This window comes from Peromyscus californicus, unplaced genomic scaffold (genome assembly GCF_007827085.1).
Source record: "Peromyscus californicus insignis strain IS unplaced genomic scaffold, ASM782708v3 Scaffold_11__1_contigs__length_118956290, whole genome shotgun sequence".
Classification (NCBI taxonomy): Eukaryota; Metazoa; Chordata; class Mammalia; order Rodentia; family Cricetidae; genus Peromyscus; species Peromyscus californicus.
The window spans coordinates 35,958,424-35,975,594 of record NW_026294402.1 but is presented as its reverse complement, the minus strand read 5'-3'; the positions used below and the strand labels follow the sequence as shown (position 1 = coordinate 35,975,594).

The following is a 17,171-nucleotide window of genomic DNA, read 5'->3' as shown; positions in this document are numbered from 1 at the left end:
CTCTGGGACATTCCTTCTCTGATCTTCTGCTGCCTGGGTAAACTTCGTTTAGCAGTGGACTGTCACATTCTTCCCTCTTTCCTCCTCTTGTCTTAACCTCCCACAGTCTTCCTCCAGTGCTTGCTTCTCTCCTGAGGTCGGTTATCTGCAAATGGCAAACAGCCTCAGTATCTGGGAATCTGTTTCTGACCCGTGACACCATCATCAGTCACCCTCTGCCCATGCATGCTCTTGAACTTCTCAGAGATCCTGCACATTTCACTGGCATACTTAGGGAGCACAGGGGGATCATCAGGGAATTCAAAGGATACAAGGAAAAGGAGGTTCCCTCTCTTTGAATCCCAGGAAGAACATCAACAAAGACAGGAGAGCAGCAGATGGACATTTTTCTTTTTATAGTCAAGGTCAGTTTTCCAAATGTGGTAAATGGAAGTCTTAAAGAAAGTAGATGCATATTGGGAATACTAGCAAATATGAATGAAATAGATAGTAGGGGTATAAACCAGCCTAGGAGTGCAGAATAGTAAATAGCATAGGTTCTATCACAGTCTCATAACTTTTGCAAAGCAATTATAGGCTTGTGGGTAACATGGAAATGGCTGATCAGTGTCCACCCAAGATGAAGTTGAGGTCTTGTGATGGTTGAGGTCTTGTGAACACTCAACCTGACAGACTGTAGAATCACCCGGGTTACAGACCTCTAGGCATGCCGTAGGGGGCCATCTTGATTATTTAAAGTGAGGTTGGAAGATCTGCCCATTGTGGGTGGCCCCATTCCTTGACTGGGATCCTAGACTACAGAAGTAGAGAGAAGGAGTTGAGCAACAGCATGTGTTCAGCGCTCTCCACTTACTGACAGATGCAATGTGACTCCTGCTGCCATGACTTCCCCGCCACCGTCACTGACTGGAACCTAGGACTGTGAGGCGGAGTACATCTTTCCTCTCTTCAGTTGCTTTTGTCAGGGTATTTTATCACAGCAACAGGGAAACTAAGAAACTAAGAGAGGTCTGAAGAAGCTCTCCACACCCAGTCCATGCATGATAAATCTCAGAGGAACAGATATGAAAGAACAAAAATAGTGATGAGAAGCAATCAAAGCACAGGGATCTTAGACTAGAAACATTTGAACTGATGGTATGAACCCATGGTGTGTATTCATCCACAGGACTATCAATCCTCACACCACTCAAATCCTCAGGATCATTCAGAACCTATTAAATCATAGATTGCTACCCCCTCCCCATGGAGACTCAGAATGGGTCTAGGGAAGAACCTGAAAATCAAGATTTCTAACAAGTTTCCAGATGATGCTGATGCCGTTGGTCCCAAAGACCAAGTTTTGAAATCCACTGGCTTTGTGGTTAGAAGCAGAGGGGAAATGAGTGTCATTGATGCAGAGTTGATTGAGAGCTTGAGAGGCTAACTGTCAATCAACACAAGCTGAATGTGCTGAAGGAATGCAACCAGGTGTTCAGCGTATCAAGGGCCATAAGACTCATCAAGGAGTAAATACGAGCTGTGAAGGGGAGGGGGAGGCCTCTTGTGCTGGGGCTGCACAACAAGTGCCCTGTAAGGGTGGTTGAAAGCAAGTGTAATTGTCCATGAATTGGGACTGGAGGAGAAAAAGCAGCTTATTTGAGGGGGATGTGGGGGACGCAGTTTGAGATCTATTGTATAATTAAGGAAAAGCTGTGTTTCTGTTTAGGTGGTGGGTGGAAAGAATGCTTGGGTGAAGGCTTGTGGCTCCATGGGAGTTTATTCATTAAGCAGAGCAGAAACCTACAGCACACTGAAAAAGAGGTTAGTAGAAGATATGAGAGACAGATAGGCCAAGTGGGATTGACTGAATGGAAATGTAGGGGGAAGAAGCTGGGGTAGGTGAAGCCTATGGCTACACTGCGGGTGTAGGTATTAGGACTGAAGGAGAGTATGTACGAGCTGGGCTATGGTTGCTGACCTGAGGTCATCATCAGGGAGGAGATTGTGACCTACACCTTCTACTTTCACTGTAGGAATCTGAACCACCCATCTGTTGCGTTGTGTGGATGTCTGTCCATGTCTGGTTTTGCTGTGGTAATGACTTCTCAGTTTTTTATAATCATAATGGGATTGAATATAAGGTAGGCAGGGGAAATTGTGAGGGGAGACAGAAGAAGGGGGTAAGATTGTGTCTAGAGGGATTTTTTTTTTTAGTCAGAGGACATTGTAGTGTGTGTGTGTGTGTGTGTGTGTGTGTGTGTGTGTGTGTGTGTGTGTGTATGTGTGTGTACATACACATATATGTATGTGTGTTGAAATGATTGGTCTGTACAACTGATCCCCTTTATTTCACCATTGTTGCATAGTATGGCTTGTGTCTGAACACGTGGCATTGCATTAAAAGCTATAAAAAGAGAATGTGACATTAAAAACATCACTATGGGGAACTGTAGATTTGGCTCAGCGGTTAAGAGCACTTGCTGCTCTCACCAAGGACCAGAGTTGGGTTCCTAGCATTCATAACCACCTGTAAGTCCAGCTTCAGGGACTCTGGCCTTCCTATTTGGCTTCTGTGGGAACCCCTACACATATGTGCATGTGTACACATGCATGTACAGAAGTAAAACAAATCTTTAAAAAAGAAAGAAAATATATATTGTTTTAAGAAGTCTTTAAAGAAACCTCTTTGAAGTGGACACATGTGTCCCTCTCCTCTGATGAAAAGGCGACAGGAGTAAGAGTCAAGGCGTTCCTTTCTTTACTTTATTGGCAGTTTTGGTAGCATGTGGCCCTATGGCATCTAAGGATCCAGCGTGCAACTGGAGACTGTATTGTAGAGCAGAAAGAAAGCGGCTTCCAAATTATACATACATTATAATCTTAGTCTCCCTCAGTCCAGTTGGACTTGAAGAGTTTCTTCAACTCATCTGTAAATGAAAAAAGAAAAAGATAGAGAAAGAAGGGATTGAAAACAAGATAATTGACCCTGTAGGATTGTTCCTGAGATTGGATGAGCAATATACACAAAGTTCTTAGCACCTTCCTGAGGCCATACAGAGGCCTCAATAATGAGTTTGCTCCTCCCCACTCTCTACTATCATTTGTATCACTCTGCTATAGATTTTTGGGATGGAGGGGTGTCACAGAATCATTTTGCTGTGGGGCACACCTCCCAGGTGTTGGGGATGTGAGTTCCTTGTTGGGCAGAAAGGTTGCCTCAACATCACCAGCTCTTTTTTCATGCCCTGTTTCATGCTGCACGTCCTTGTAAAGTAAGGCTTGAGTGTTCTAGAAAGGGAAGGCTGCTCAGAAAAACCAAGGTTGTGTTTCTCCATACTCTTATCTAATGAAGTGTGAAATGAGAATGATGAAACTCTTGTCGAATCTCGGTTCTGCCTGGGCAGTTGTTCTGAACCTGAACGTTCTGGAAGCTCTTGCTGTACACCCCTCTCCTCATGGGCCCCCAGATAGGATGTATACTGAAAACTTACTGTTTATTTTCCTGGTTCCTCATTTTTGGGCAGTCCCTTTCGTGAGAAAGTAGAAGACCTGGATTTATAACTTTTGTCACTTCTTGGGGAAGGCAAGCTGGGAGCAGCTCTCTGTGACATTGTAAATTCTTCGAAACCTTGAAGAGAACCCCATGTATCACACACCTTGTATATGGTAGCTAAACCTTGTCGTCAACTTGACTTGGCTTAGACTCACCCAGAGGACACCACCAGGAATGTCTGTGAGGGCATCTCCAGAGAGCTTTAATTGAGGTAGGTAGACCCACCCTGAATACAAACAACACTACCCCATGGGCTGGGGTACAGAACTGACTATAACGTGGGAAAGGACAGCCAGCTGAGCCCTGGAACCCTTCTCACTCGGGTTAGTTTCTGTAGATGCCATGGAATGGGCTGCTTCATGGTTCTGCCTCCCTGCCTCGCCCACCATGATGAACTGAATCCCCTCAGCCTTGGTTTGAAACACCCATCCCTTCTTTAAGTCTTCTTTGTCAGGTGTTTTACCACAAGATGAGGAGAGCAGAGAATACACTGCATATGCTGTGAGCCTCTTGGAAAAACTCAGCAGCTTATCACAATGAACTGAGGAGGTAGGGAGGGATGGAGCCCTGTTTCCTTCTGCTTTTATTTCCTGCTTTGGGACCATAGGAGAGTTAGTTGGGTTATTCTTTCTAGAGCAAACATTCATTGAGAAAAGGCTGTAGAGATGGCTTGGAGGTTAAGGGTTCTTCCTGTTCTTCCAGATGGTCTGAGTTTGGATCTCAGCACCCATGTGAGGTGACTCACAATGGGTTGTATGTTCTCCAGCTCCAGGGGTTCTGATGATCTTTTCTGGCTTCTGAGGGCACCTACACTCACATGCACAAAATTACACACAGACACACACGAATACACATCATTAAAATATTAAAAATAAATCTAAAAAAAGTCTCCACACAACCTTGTGAAATGTGTATCAAGGTTTGGGGACTGCAATAAACTGTAGACTCCAGAAGAAAAGGTACTTCTACATTTAAGTTGAAGAAAAACCTAAGAAGGCAGTGAACAAACACTGTAAATGCAGAAGCTGCTAGCATATGGCTTGCTTAGACTTGCTTAGAACCCAGGGCCACCTCATCTCCTTTCTGTTTTAGACCCTTGAGTTAGCCACTGCAAGTGAGGAGAGTAAATGGGCATGAGAGAATTGCCTCCTTGGACCCATGTTCCAGTGGACAATTTTCAAATGCTCTCACCTTGAATCTGGTGATCACTGTATGTTTAGATGGAAGATGGGGCTTATTAGAGGAAGTGGGAAGAGTCAATATATAGTGGGTATTCACTCCACCCATGACCTTGGGCTAGCTGGCCTGATAGAGGCAGTGCTTCTTGCCCACCTATGTGACCTCTTAAAAGGGAAGAGGGAGGGAGGTCGTGAGCTCTCTTAGACATGGAAGGCTTTCTGGTAAAAGGAGCTTCCCCCATCTTTCCCTGGGAAATGAAGAGGCAATGGAGCTTTATTTTGTATAAATGAGCGTGTAATCTCCATTTCATACCTTAATAAATAAGTTTTCTTCCCCCCAATCCATGGATTCCTCAAATTATTTGGCACCCAATATGGGGCATGAGCCCACAATTCTGAGATTAAGAGTCTCATGCTCTACTGACTGAGCTAGCTGGGTGGTGGTGGCACATGCCTTTAATCCCAGTACTCAGGAGGCAGAGGCAGGTGGACCTTGGTGAGTTTGAGGCCAGCCTGTTCTACAGAGTAAGTTCCAGGACAGCCAGAACTGTTACACAGAGTCAAAGACAGAGACTTACTTTACAGTTTGAAGTAAGTTCATCATTGCTACTCACACCCTCTTTAGCTTTCTGTTTTTATCCAGCAAAGAGCTAGGTTTTTTTTTCCTGCTATGATATACCCAGCACAATGCCCCATATTCTTATTTTGAGGGAGGAATTCAGAGAACTACCATTTCTACTCCTATCGCTTACAAAGCCAGAGACCTAAGGAACTAGGTGTTAGCAAGGTCCAAACTGCACAGGGTAATGTTTCCACCCAATACCAAGTTGGTGGGATCTAAAACTGTCTTAGAGACAAACCTCTGAGCGTGTCCAAGAAGGATTTTCTAGTATAAACAAGATGGGAAGTGTAGAGAGCGGTGCATGGCTGCACCTCAAAGATGGCACTGGCGTCTGGCTTCCGCCTTCCCGATGGCAGGTGTTCTCTGGGATAAACAACTCCTTATTTGGCTTGGGCGTGGAATCTGACTTGCTTGCGTATGTCTGACCCTATCGGCATTGTCCACGTGGCACTACGGGGTTGGTTGCCCAGTGGCTATAAAGAGTTTGGGCTGGCTTTCCCCGGAGTCAGAAGATGGCTTTCCCCGGGGTCAGAAGATTGTTCAAGGTTCCTGAATAAACTGCTTGGAGAAGAGCCTGGTGTTGCGTCTTCCTTGCTGGTCAAGGCGGATGCGACAAGTGGTGGCCCATACGGGGACCCTTTAAGGCTCAGAACTCTTTGTAGTCAGGGCAGTGCACTGGTAAGTCCCCAGGTAAGGTGGGGATCCACGACAAAAGCGGGAAAATTAAGTAGAGCCGCGACAAAAGCGGACAGGAAAATTAAAGAGTAGAGCCGCGACAAAAGCGGACGGGAAAATTAAAGAAAGTGAAAGCAGGTGAAGGCAAAAGTGCTGCTAGTATCATGGGCGCAGCTTCTTCGCACCCAATTTTTCTGGCTCTTAACAAGCTGCTCCTTTTAAAGAAATTAGAGATTAAGAAGAGTACTTTAGAAAGATTTCTAGAGGAATGTGATGTCGTGGCACCCTGGTTTGCAGTTTCTGGAAGCCTCACGGTAGCTTCCTGGGAAAAGTTGGGCTGTGATCTAGACTTCGCTGCAGAACAAGGGACGCTTAAACATGGGGTTAGACCAGTTTGGAAATTAGTGAGAGGGTGTCCTGAAGACCAGCGCTGCAGCGATGCAGTAGAGAATGGGCAGGCAGCCTTGGAAATGTTGCAGGAGGAAAGATCAGAAAAGGCCATGTCTGCCAAAGCAGCATCTACCAGAAGTAAAACAAAAAAGGGGGAAGAAAAAACAAGGCTATATCCTGACCTTTCAGACCTAGAGCGTTCCGAGTCCCCTATCTCTTCCCCTGATTCTGATGATGTAGAGTCATTATGTGAAACCTTGCAGAGAGTGAGAATAAGAAAGAAAAGGGGTAGAAATAAAGGAGAAAGAGAAAGAATTAAAGGATGTGAGTCTGAGTGTGGAGCCGCTCCCTCAGCTCCTCCACCGTATCTGGAATCTGCCTCCATGTCTAGAGTTGTCTCTATGGGGAATTCTTTTAACCCGGAGGTTTGGAGACAGGTTAGAACTGAAATGCAGCTAGCTTGCCCAGTGTTTCTCAATGCCCAGACTCAACAGAGATACCATGAACCTTTGGATTTTAAGGTCATCAAGTCTCTAGCGGAATCTGTCCAGACTTATGGCATCACAGCCTCATTTACTGTTGCTCTAGTGGAGGCTCTGCACAGATTTTGCATGACTCCATCTGATTGGATGAATCTTGCTCGAGCATGTCTCAGCACAGGGCAGTATTTAGACTGGAAGGCATTTTTGATAGAATTTGCCAGTGAACAAGCTGCGATTAACAGGGCTGCAGGTGGAGGTCAAGCAGCTTGGGATGTAGACATGCTGCTGGGACAAGGCCGATTTGCCAATCAACAAAATGGATATCCACAGCAGGTTTATGACCAGATAAATCAGCTAGCAACAAGGGCATGGAAGTCCCGACCTAATAAAGGGGAAGTGAGCGGCAGCCTTACTAAGATCCTTCAGGGACCTATGGAACCTTTTTCAGATTTTGTGGCCCGCATGGTCAAGGCTGCAGGCAGAATCTTTGGGGACCCAGATGCCACGATGTCACTTATAAAGCAGCTAGTTTATGAACAATGTACCAAAGAATGCAAGGCTGCAATCACCCCTTATAAGAACAAAGGTCTAGAAGTATGGATGAAAGTGTGCAGAGAATTAGGGGGACCTCTAACTAACGCAGGCCTTGCGGCTGCAGTTATGCAACTTAGTAACAAGAAAGGAGGGAACACCGGGGCATGTTTTCGGTGTGGAAAAATGGGCCATCTCAAACGTAGCTGCCCTCAAGGAGAAGGTAACCAAGGAATAGGGAGGAGCCAATGCGCTACACAGCCTGGACTTTGTCCTAGGTGTAAAAAGGGGAAGCATTGGGCGAATGAGTGTAGGTCAGTCAAGGACATAAATGGTCAGCCTATAACAACAGGCAATCTTTCAAAAAACGGACAGCGGGGCCCTCGACCTCAGGGCCTGCAAATATATGGGGCAGTGGAGAATCAGGAGCAAGGCGGGAACCTGGAGCAGTGGCCAACCCTCCATCATCCGAGGAACCGCAGAGAGCCACTACAGGCTCAGCAGGGTTGGACCTCTGTGCCACCACTAGACTCGTACTGACTCCGCAGATGGGAGTACAATTAGTGGAGTCTGATTTTAAAGGCCCTTTGAAGCTGGGCACGGTGGGTTTATTGATAGGAAGATCCTCCACCACCCTAAAAGGTCTTAAAGTACATCCAGGAGTGATTGATCCTGATTATACTGGGATCGTGAAAATTATGGTTGAGTCTCCAAAAGGAATTACTGCCATTTCACCAGGTGATAGGATTACACAACTAGTTTTATTACCCAGTTTACATGAGTCCTATCCAGCTGCTGATTGAAACAGAGGAAATAAAGGCTTCGGATCCACGGGGACAGATTTAACTTTTCTGTCACTTGATTTAGATCAAAGACCCACCTTGCAATTAACTATTAATGGTACCAAGATAACGGGACTCCTGGACACTGGTGCAGATCAGAGCATCATTGCTGTAAAGACTGGCCCTGTAGGTGGCCAGTGCAAGTCTCCTCTCAAACTCTACAAGGGCTAGGATATACCAATTCACCAGATATTAGTGCAGGACAATTACAGTGGCAGGATGAAGGGGGCCATTCGGGTGTTATGCAACCCTACGTCCTCGAGCTTCCAGTGTCCCTTTGGGGAAGGGATCTTATGCAATCTATGGGATTCAAATTGAGTAACGAATATTCTAAGGAGTTTCAGGAAATTATGATGAAGATGGGATGTCATCCTAGGTTTGGTTTGGGGAAGTTTCTCCAAGGCAGAAAAGATCCAGTTCACGCGCAGAGTAGACCACCTAGACAGGGCTTGGGTTTTTCATAGGGGCCACTGAGGAAGGAATTCCCATTTCCTGGAAAACAGAGGACCTGGTATGGGTACCTCAGTGGCCACTTTCCTCTGAAAAGTTATCAGCGGCAGAAGAGCTAGTAAAAGAACAGCTTGAGGCTGGACATATACAACCCTCTGTGTCCCCTTGGAATACACCTATATTTGTCATTAGAAAAAAATCTGGAAAGTGGCGATTGTTACATGACCTTAGGGCTATTAATAATCAGATGCAGGTCATGGGTCCAGTGCATCGAGGGCTACCGCTTCTATCAGCTCTGCCAGCCTCCTGGCATATTATTGTCGTGGATATAAAGGATTGTTTCTTTTCCATTCCCTTATTTCAAGATGATAGTGCCAGATTCGCCTTTACTCTCCCTTTCATCAATCATGAGGAACCTGATAAGAGATATGAGTGGGTGGTCTTGCCTCAAGGCATGGATAACAGCCCCACCATGTGTCAGATCTATGTGGCTGCAGCTCTGGCGCCCATGCGGCAGCGTTTTCCCATAGTAAGATGTGTCCATTACATGGATGATATCCTCCTTGCCGCAAAAGATGAAGGAATATTAGAGGAAGCTTATTCCTGCTTGGATGAAGCATTAAGAAAGAAAGGTCTTTGCATTGCCCCAGAAAAGGTTCAAAAGAATGGAATCACTTATTATTTAGGCTCTAATATAACCTTTAATCAGGTTGTCCCACAAAAGGTAGAGCTGAGGAAGGATCATCTTCGTACTCTTAATGATTTCCAAAAGTTACTGGGAGACATAAATTGGTCCGAGGGAGTTTGCATATGTCCAACTATGATTTGAAGCCTCTTTTTGATATCTTAAATGGAGATCCAGCCTTCGATTCACCAAGAGTATTAGCTCAAGAGGCTAGGGATGCATTGTAGAAGGTAGAAGATAGACTACAAAAGGCGTTCCTTATGAGAGTCCAGAGTCCAGACACATATCCCTGACTTTGGGCGCTTCAAATATGTGCATGTCTCTGTGGATACTTGTTCAGGGATTATACATGCCTCACCTATGACTGGGGAGAAAGCATTGAATGTCATTTCCCACTGTCTGGAAGCCTGGGCAGCATGGGGAAAACCTCAGCAATTAAAGACTGATAATGGGCCGGCATACACAGGACAGAAATTTAATTCCTTCTGTCAGTGCATGGATGTGCAGTTAACGCATGGTCTCCCTTATAATCCTCAAGGCCAAGGCATTGTGGAGCGTGCGCATCGGTCCCTTAAAGAAATTCTTCAAAAACAAAAAGGGGGAATAGGCCGTGTTCGAACCCCAAGAGAAAGACTCTCTCTGGCATTATTCACCTTAAATTTTTTGAATTTGGATGCCTCGGGAAGTTCATCAGCAGATAGGCATCGTAATCCACACAGCCCTATGAAGGGCATGGTGAAGTGGAAAGATATCCTCACGGGTAGCTGGCATGGCCCCGATCCCGTGCTGACATGGGCACGAGGTTCTGTTTGTGTTTTCCCACAGGACCGGCTAGACCCTATCTGGGTACCTGAACAATTGGTGCGACGGGCCCCTCAGACGGAGAGACGTGATGACACCCCGGAAGCTGATGTGCCTGATCCTGATAGCCCTGATTCTGACAAGCGTGCCAGCGGGAGCAGCTGAGGATCGACTCACAAGTGGAACCTGGTCGGTGGAGTTTGATAACCTGACCCAGATCCTGCACAATGAGATCATTGCAGTCAACTCCACCTGTGTGCACCTGGCCTCCACTGCGGAAATGATGTTTTGGCTGCGAAATTCTATCACCTTTTTAAAGGAGTGGGCGGGATTAGGTGCCCTGGCAGGCCTACTGGTACTTGTCTCCCTGATGTGCCTGTGGTGCATTGTTCATTTAAGGGTTTCTCAGCAGTGCAATGCAGCCATGATTATCCAAGCCTTTACAGCCATAGAGGCTGGACAGTCTCCCCAGGCCTGGCTGGCCGCATTAAAAGCTTGATCGCGCAGGATGTGAGGCTAGTGCACTGCACTTGGGTCTAGCTGTATTGCAAAACCCAAGAAGAGCAAGTCTAATTGCATGTGGGTTGATACCCTAATTCCCACCTCTGCAAAAAAGGGTATCGGACGGGTCAAGTGTTCTCTGGGTGGATGACACCTAGACTAACACCAGTACAATGTCCAAGTTGTATTTTGGCAGAGATTAGACCTCTGCTCTTGCCTGCTGCTTAAAACAATAAAGGGGGAACTGTAGAGAGCCGTGCACAGCCGCGCCTCAAAGATGGCACCGGTGTCGGCGTCCGGCTTCCGCCTTCCCGATGGCAGGTGTTCTCTGGGATAAACAACTCCTTATTTGGCTTGGGCGTGGAATCTGGCTTGCTTGCGTATGTCTGACCCTATCGGCATTGTCCACGTGGCACTACGGGGTTGGTTGCCCAGTGGCTATAAAGGGCGTGGGCTGGCTTTCCCCGGAGTCAGAAGATGGCTTTCCCCGGGGTCAGAAGATTGTTCAAGGTTCCTGAATAAACTGCTTGGAGAAGAGCCTGGTGTTGCGGCTTCCTTGCTGGTCGAGGCGGACGCGACAGGGAAGAGTAACTGCTTGCCTGAATACAGTGAGCTGAGCACCAGTGGCTCTGAGCTTCTAGAACGAAGCTGTATATGTGAGCAGCTGCTTCATGTTCCTTCTCAGCCACGATTGACTGTAGACTCACAGAATGAGCCCAGATAAACCCTCCCTTCCTTAATTTGCTTTGGCCAGGTGTTTTTTGGTTGTTGTTGGTTTTTTTTTCTGCAATGAGAATAGTAACTGTTACAAGAATGGCAATTGGGGTGCATGGCTTGCTGACTTTTGAAATTGCCAATGCCACAACATTACCATGCACAAGGATCACAGTGGAGACCTGTGCAATTGAGTTAATAAATAAATAAATAAATAAATAAATAAATAAATAAATAAATATTGCTAAAATATATTTTAGAAATTTCTCAGTGTATTCATTTCTGTTGGGTAGCATTCATAACTCCCCTGGAAGGTATGAGGATATCGGGCTCTGACTTTGACATGCCTGTCCAATGTGTGGATGTTCCTTGACCGTGGTCTTGCCCCTGCTTTTGCCCCTTTTTCTTCCAGGTAAGTTTGTAGGCTTGGTGAATGAGATGATCCCACAGAGGTCATAGTGTCACTTGAAGGGTGAACCTTGTCTTCTGTCTGTAGACTCTGCTCCCTGAACAGGTGGCCTGGTTCTGGGCTTCAGTTCAAGAGTACCCACTAGTTCACTCCCAGATCTCACAGGTGCTTCTGGTGGTCTAGGTAGTGGATTAGTTTCAGATCGGTTCTGAGGAGGAGGAAGCATGCAAACTGGTCGGTTATTGTTCTAGGAGTCTTTGCTGTGCATAGTCCAGCACATTCTTGTTCCGTGACTGTTGCAAAGGGGTGGGGGTGGAAGAGTGGGTCATGAATATTTAATCATGGCAAAGCAGGAGCATATTATTTAGATAAACTACTTAATAGCAACACTAGCCCTTCCCTAGATGGGGGAGATGTTGCCTCACCAGCCCAGCTCCAGACTTATGCATGCTTTAATCTTTAAGGTTTCCTTTGAGGGGGCATGTAAGAAGGCTCCCGTCTCTCCATCAAACTGCATCTCTAATTTAAACAGCTGTTAATAAGGGTTAAATCTGCAGGCTGAGCTGGCTCTTCACTTGTTACTTGCAGGGAGGGGGGGCAGATCAATGGAGCAGGAAGCCAGAGGGGCGTCCATTTTGAAAAGGCGTAATGAATTACGTTTCCTTAGTAAAGCTGGCAACCTCCAGTCCAGCTCCCACAGCCTGCCTTTCACATACCCAAGCCCTCTGTGACACATCAAATTTAATGAGACTGCACAGATCTCAAATAAAGAAGGGGAGCAGTGTTGCTACCGCTGCCAGGGCACTTTATTAAGGAGGATCAGAGAGAGCTCTCTGGCTTTAAAAAGAGCCCTTAAAGGCGAAGGATATTTTGGCGCGAGTGGAGGGAGGTCCCCGATTGCCACGGTTCAGATCCCCTCTGGAGCATTTTAACAACCCAAGTTCAGTGTGAGCTTTGGGATCATAGCATTAGCAAACAGGTCCTCAAACCTCGGAAACGCTACAAACCAAGAGGATTGTGGTAGGTAATTAGGAAGGTTTTGATTTAAGCTCTCCCCCCCACCCTAAGACCATTAGAAGCACACAGAGAGAGGCCAGTAGCTGTCATCCATGTGATGAATCATCTTGCTAACCATATTTTCCAAATCAATAAATAAATCACTTGTTTGGCCAGTAGGGCTGCACTTAGACAGACAGTAGAGGGAACATCTTGACAAGGAGAGAATCCAGTGGGTTTGTTGTAGGTTTAGAAGACAGCGCATTATCTGGATACCAAGAGACTTTATTTCATGTGTCATACTTGTTATTAATTCACAAAGCTTCTGTGAGAAAGTACTATAACCCGGGTCTTCAATGGACTTGTTTATACTGTGAGAAGGCTGAGGGTACGCTATGAGTAGACATTGAAATTTAGAGTAGAGTTCTGGCCAGTCTTGGAGAACAAAGAAGATGACAGTGACGCGTGATGGGCCAAGCCAAGAAAGTTTGTGACAGGCATGCACAGCCCCAGAGAAAAGATTGTCATTTTCTGGTTTCCAGAACTCTAGATATTATATTCAAAGTCCTCCTCTGTCCCTCCTAATACTAAATGTTAAAATTTTTTTCTTTTCAACTCTGTGTCATAAAAAAGGTAAAATAAAACAAAACAAAAGATTGTTGAGCTTTACATTACTATCTGTGGTCATTTGTCAGATGTGGACTGAGTTGTCTATGGTCTTGACATTGACATGGGCATACTAAGAGCCCAGAGTGGGGCCAAGACATAACGGATTTTGATCAGCACTTTGTCATGTCTAACTGTGTGACCTTGAAAACAATAATTAATTACCAATATCTAGCACATAGTAGGAGCAGTATTAATGCCCACGGAAACATTGGCATACTCTGTGCTGGACTGTGGTTATTATGACTTCACAGACGGGGACTCACAGCATAGCAATGAGCTTGGGGTCATCATGTTAGTGAGAAGTAGAACTGGGCATCCACATCAGTTCTTCCTCCTAATCACAATTTTCAAGTTCCAATCCTCATCTTCTTAAAAGCCTTGTTTGGGGCTAGAGAGGGGGCTCAGCAGTTAAAGAACACTTGCTTCTCTTTCAGAGGATTGGAATTTGGCTCCCAGCATCCACGCTGAGTGGCTCATTAGCACCTGTATGTAACTCTAGCTCCAGGGACTCTGATGCCCTCTTCTGGTGTCTGATGGCACCTGCACATGTGTGTGCATACACATACAGATAAACACACAGACATATAAATAAAAACAAAAAAAATCTAAAAACATAAACACACAAGTAAGCATTCTTTGCACTTTAGTGAAGCGAAATCAATCACAGTTGTTGATGTAGGAACTTTTACTCTGTCCTCTTCCTCCATCTTGGTGCACTCAGCTTCTCTGTGACCAGCCTTCCAGCCCCATCTTTTAGTCTGTTAGGTTTGCATTAGAGTTCCTGGTTCAGTTTCATTCCCTAGTCACATGGGCTCCTCTTCAAAGCCATTGCATCTTTTCCTCCAGATTCCATTTTGAGAACTACTTTGGTCGTTGTCCTCTGCCCATTGATTGGGAAAACAGGAAGCTGAGCAGTGAAAGGGCTGGGTGCAGGCCCGGGGTTTCTAATTGGGAATAAAAGGGAACTAAGCCATCAGGTAGGTTTATATCACTTCGAATCCCAGAGGCCCAGAGAGAAAAACAGCTCAAAAGAAGCATGACAAAGAGAGTTCATGGGGATGTGTAGAAAAAGGCTCTAGAGGACAGGTCAGTGAAGCCAGCACATGCAACATTTTAACATGACGACCTTATTACCAGAGTGCTTGAGGGAGAACACTGAAGTGATCCTCTTAGGTCTTTGCGGACAATATCTTATTTTCTTGAGAATTAACACGGCTTCTTTATCCAGAAAAGTTCCCAGAAGTCCTGCCAAAGGGATGAAGTCAGCTCTTGTGTCCATTCAACACCTCTGGCTCTCTGTGTCAGCTCATAGTCTGCTTGCATCTTAGGTTGATAAAGTAGAGACAACTCACACTGTGAGTTTGCAATTTACTTGTTTAAAATCAGGTTTGCTTTGTCTTGGTGCTGCATCACATCTCTCTGCTGGCTCCCACCTCTTTGTTTTAGAGTTTCCAACCCGTTAGGACTTGTCTCCTATGCCCTGCCTCTTCTGGCTCTTGCAACCAGTACATTTTTATCTTCCTCGTCAACCTGACAGGATTTAGAAATGCCAGGAAAACACAACTCTGGGTTTGTTTTTGAGGGTATTACCAGAACATAGTAACAAAAGCGGAAGACCCACCCTAGTGGACAGCATCATCTCATGAGCTGGGTTCCTGAATGGCACAAAAAGAAAAAAAGGAAACAGTGACCCACATTCATCTCTCTTTGCTTCCTGACTGTGGGTGTTGTAGTGCACCCACTGTCTACCCTGGTAGGGTAGACTACATGCCTTCAGACGTAACCCGTTTGCCATTAAGTTCCTTTTTCTTGGGTATATTGTCACACAAAGAGAAAAACAAGGGAGATGCTATAAAGCATAGTAACCAGCACTAGGCACACAAACTGTTTCCTCAGAGGAGCCTTCCTTAGTATAACTTGGTGTTCCCAGCGGTACCCTTCATTTGATCACTGGTCCTCTGGTCTCAGCATTCAGATCTTGCAGTCAGTAGTCTGACAGTGGATGGAAGCAGACTTAATCAGCTTAGGACTATAACACTCTGTATTAAGGGTAAGACCAAAGCAGTTAACCATAGTGGATTTTGCAAGAGGAGCCCTCATCTATTTACAGAGTTAGGTGTAGAGCTGCTTCTGAGGTACAGTTAGAGACACACAGAAATCTGAGCTGCCCTTCAGCAATATCCCAGCAGCTATCAGCAAATTCGTACCACATGGAGTCCACAACAGCAGTATCACTACTCAACTTAAGGGTATCTGGCTAGGTTTTCTCTGGTTATGGTGCTGGCTAGTTTTCACCAGCTTGACATGGCTAGAATCACCTGGGAAGAGGGAGCCCCAGCTGAGGAATTACCTCCATCAGATTGCCGTGTGGGCGTGTCTATCTGTGGCCCATTTTCTTGATTCATGGTTGATGTGGAAGAGTCCAGATCATTGTGTGGGTGGTGCTACCCTGGAACAGGTGGTCCTGGGTTGTGTAAGAAATCAAGATGAGGAAGACTTGGTGAACAAATCAGTCAGCAGCATTCCTCCATGGTCTCTGCTTCATTTCTGGCTTTCCCCCTAAGTTCCCTTAGAGATGGATTGTGGCCTGGGCAGTGTGAGATGAAACAAACCCTCTCTTCTCTAAGTTGCTTTTGGTGAGGGTTTTATCACAGCAATAGAAAGCAGACTGATTTGAATTAGGCCAACTGCTAACATAGAACCAATGGGCTGTGGCCTAGAAAAACAGGACACCCAGCATTTGCTCATCTCGGTGGCTTCTGCACAGGTACCGTACCCCTCACACACCTCCTTTCTCATACTCAGGTACATTATTTGGTCCCCAGATAGAGGATGGGAATATTTGTGTCTCTCTTTCATAATAATAGCTGTTGGTCCAGCTATGGTACTGAGATCTGAGGTGGAACACTGTAGACTTCCTTCACCGTTGGCTTCTTATGTAACCATCATCACTGTCTAAGCTGGGGATGCTTTGTGATTCTCTGAATTCGAAGGGACATTCCCCAGTGTTAATCAAGTGTCCACTGTGCAGTGCTGGGAATATATGCTGTGTGGTAGACAGAAGGGTAGGGAAGACAATGTTCTTTATTCTTCCAAGGTCCTAGCAAACACAGACACTCTCCTGTAAACTGTTAACGCGGGCAGCACTCCCTTTGTGGGGTTATTGGGAGGAGGGTGTGGGGTCAGCCTGTCACACTTGCCTAGCATGTGTGAGGCCCCGGGTTCAATACCCAACACTGAAAGAAAAGACAGGAAGAAAGAAGACAGGAAGGCAGGCAGGCCGGCAAACAAGCAGAGATGATTGGGGTGGGAGGGAGGAAGAGAAGCAGGGAGGAAAGGAACGGAAGCCAGGCAACAAGGTATTTGAGTGACATGGAACACAAACCAGAGAAAGGGAAGTTGAAGGTTCACAGTCTAAGAAGAGAATGAAAAAGAGTATTGCCAAGAGGTTAGAAGGACAGAGAAGCCAAGGACAGCTGGCTAGGGGTCTGCTGGGGGAAGCAGGATTGAGTTCAGGCATTTCAATCTGCAGCTCCAGGTGAACGCAAATAAATCATTTGCAAACTAGCTGTGGTGCAGATCAGTGTGTCAGACAGTCCTCCCTCCCATCCCCTGGGTCCCACCTGACCCTTCTCCAAGCAGGGCAGGGAAGGAATGTCGGTGGAATCTGCTAAGGCTGGGGCCCTTCCAG

The 17,171-nt window shown here is 46.0% G+C and overlaps 1 long non-coding RNA gene across 3 annotated transcripts in view; it reads right to left on the bottom strand.

The window, feature by feature from the left end:
- Positions 1 to 2,731: 2,731 nt before the first annotated feature.
- LOC128122105 (uncharacterized) overlaps positions 2,732 to 17,171 on the bottom strand; it is a 39,913-nt gene continuing 25,473 nt past the window's right edge. For 2 of the 3 annotated variants that reach the window (XR_008222335.1, XR_008222338.1), the window contains exons 3-5: positions 15,831 to 15,944; positions 3,474 to 3,610; positions 2,732 to 2,909 (exon numbers count right to left, since the gene is read on the bottom strand). This is a non-coding gene — a long non-coding RNA (uncharacterized LOC128122105). The remainder of the gene's footprint in view (positions 2,910 to 3,473; positions 3,611 to 15,830; positions 15,945 to 17,171) is intronic. The other variant, XR_008222337.1, reaches the window with a different exon arrangement.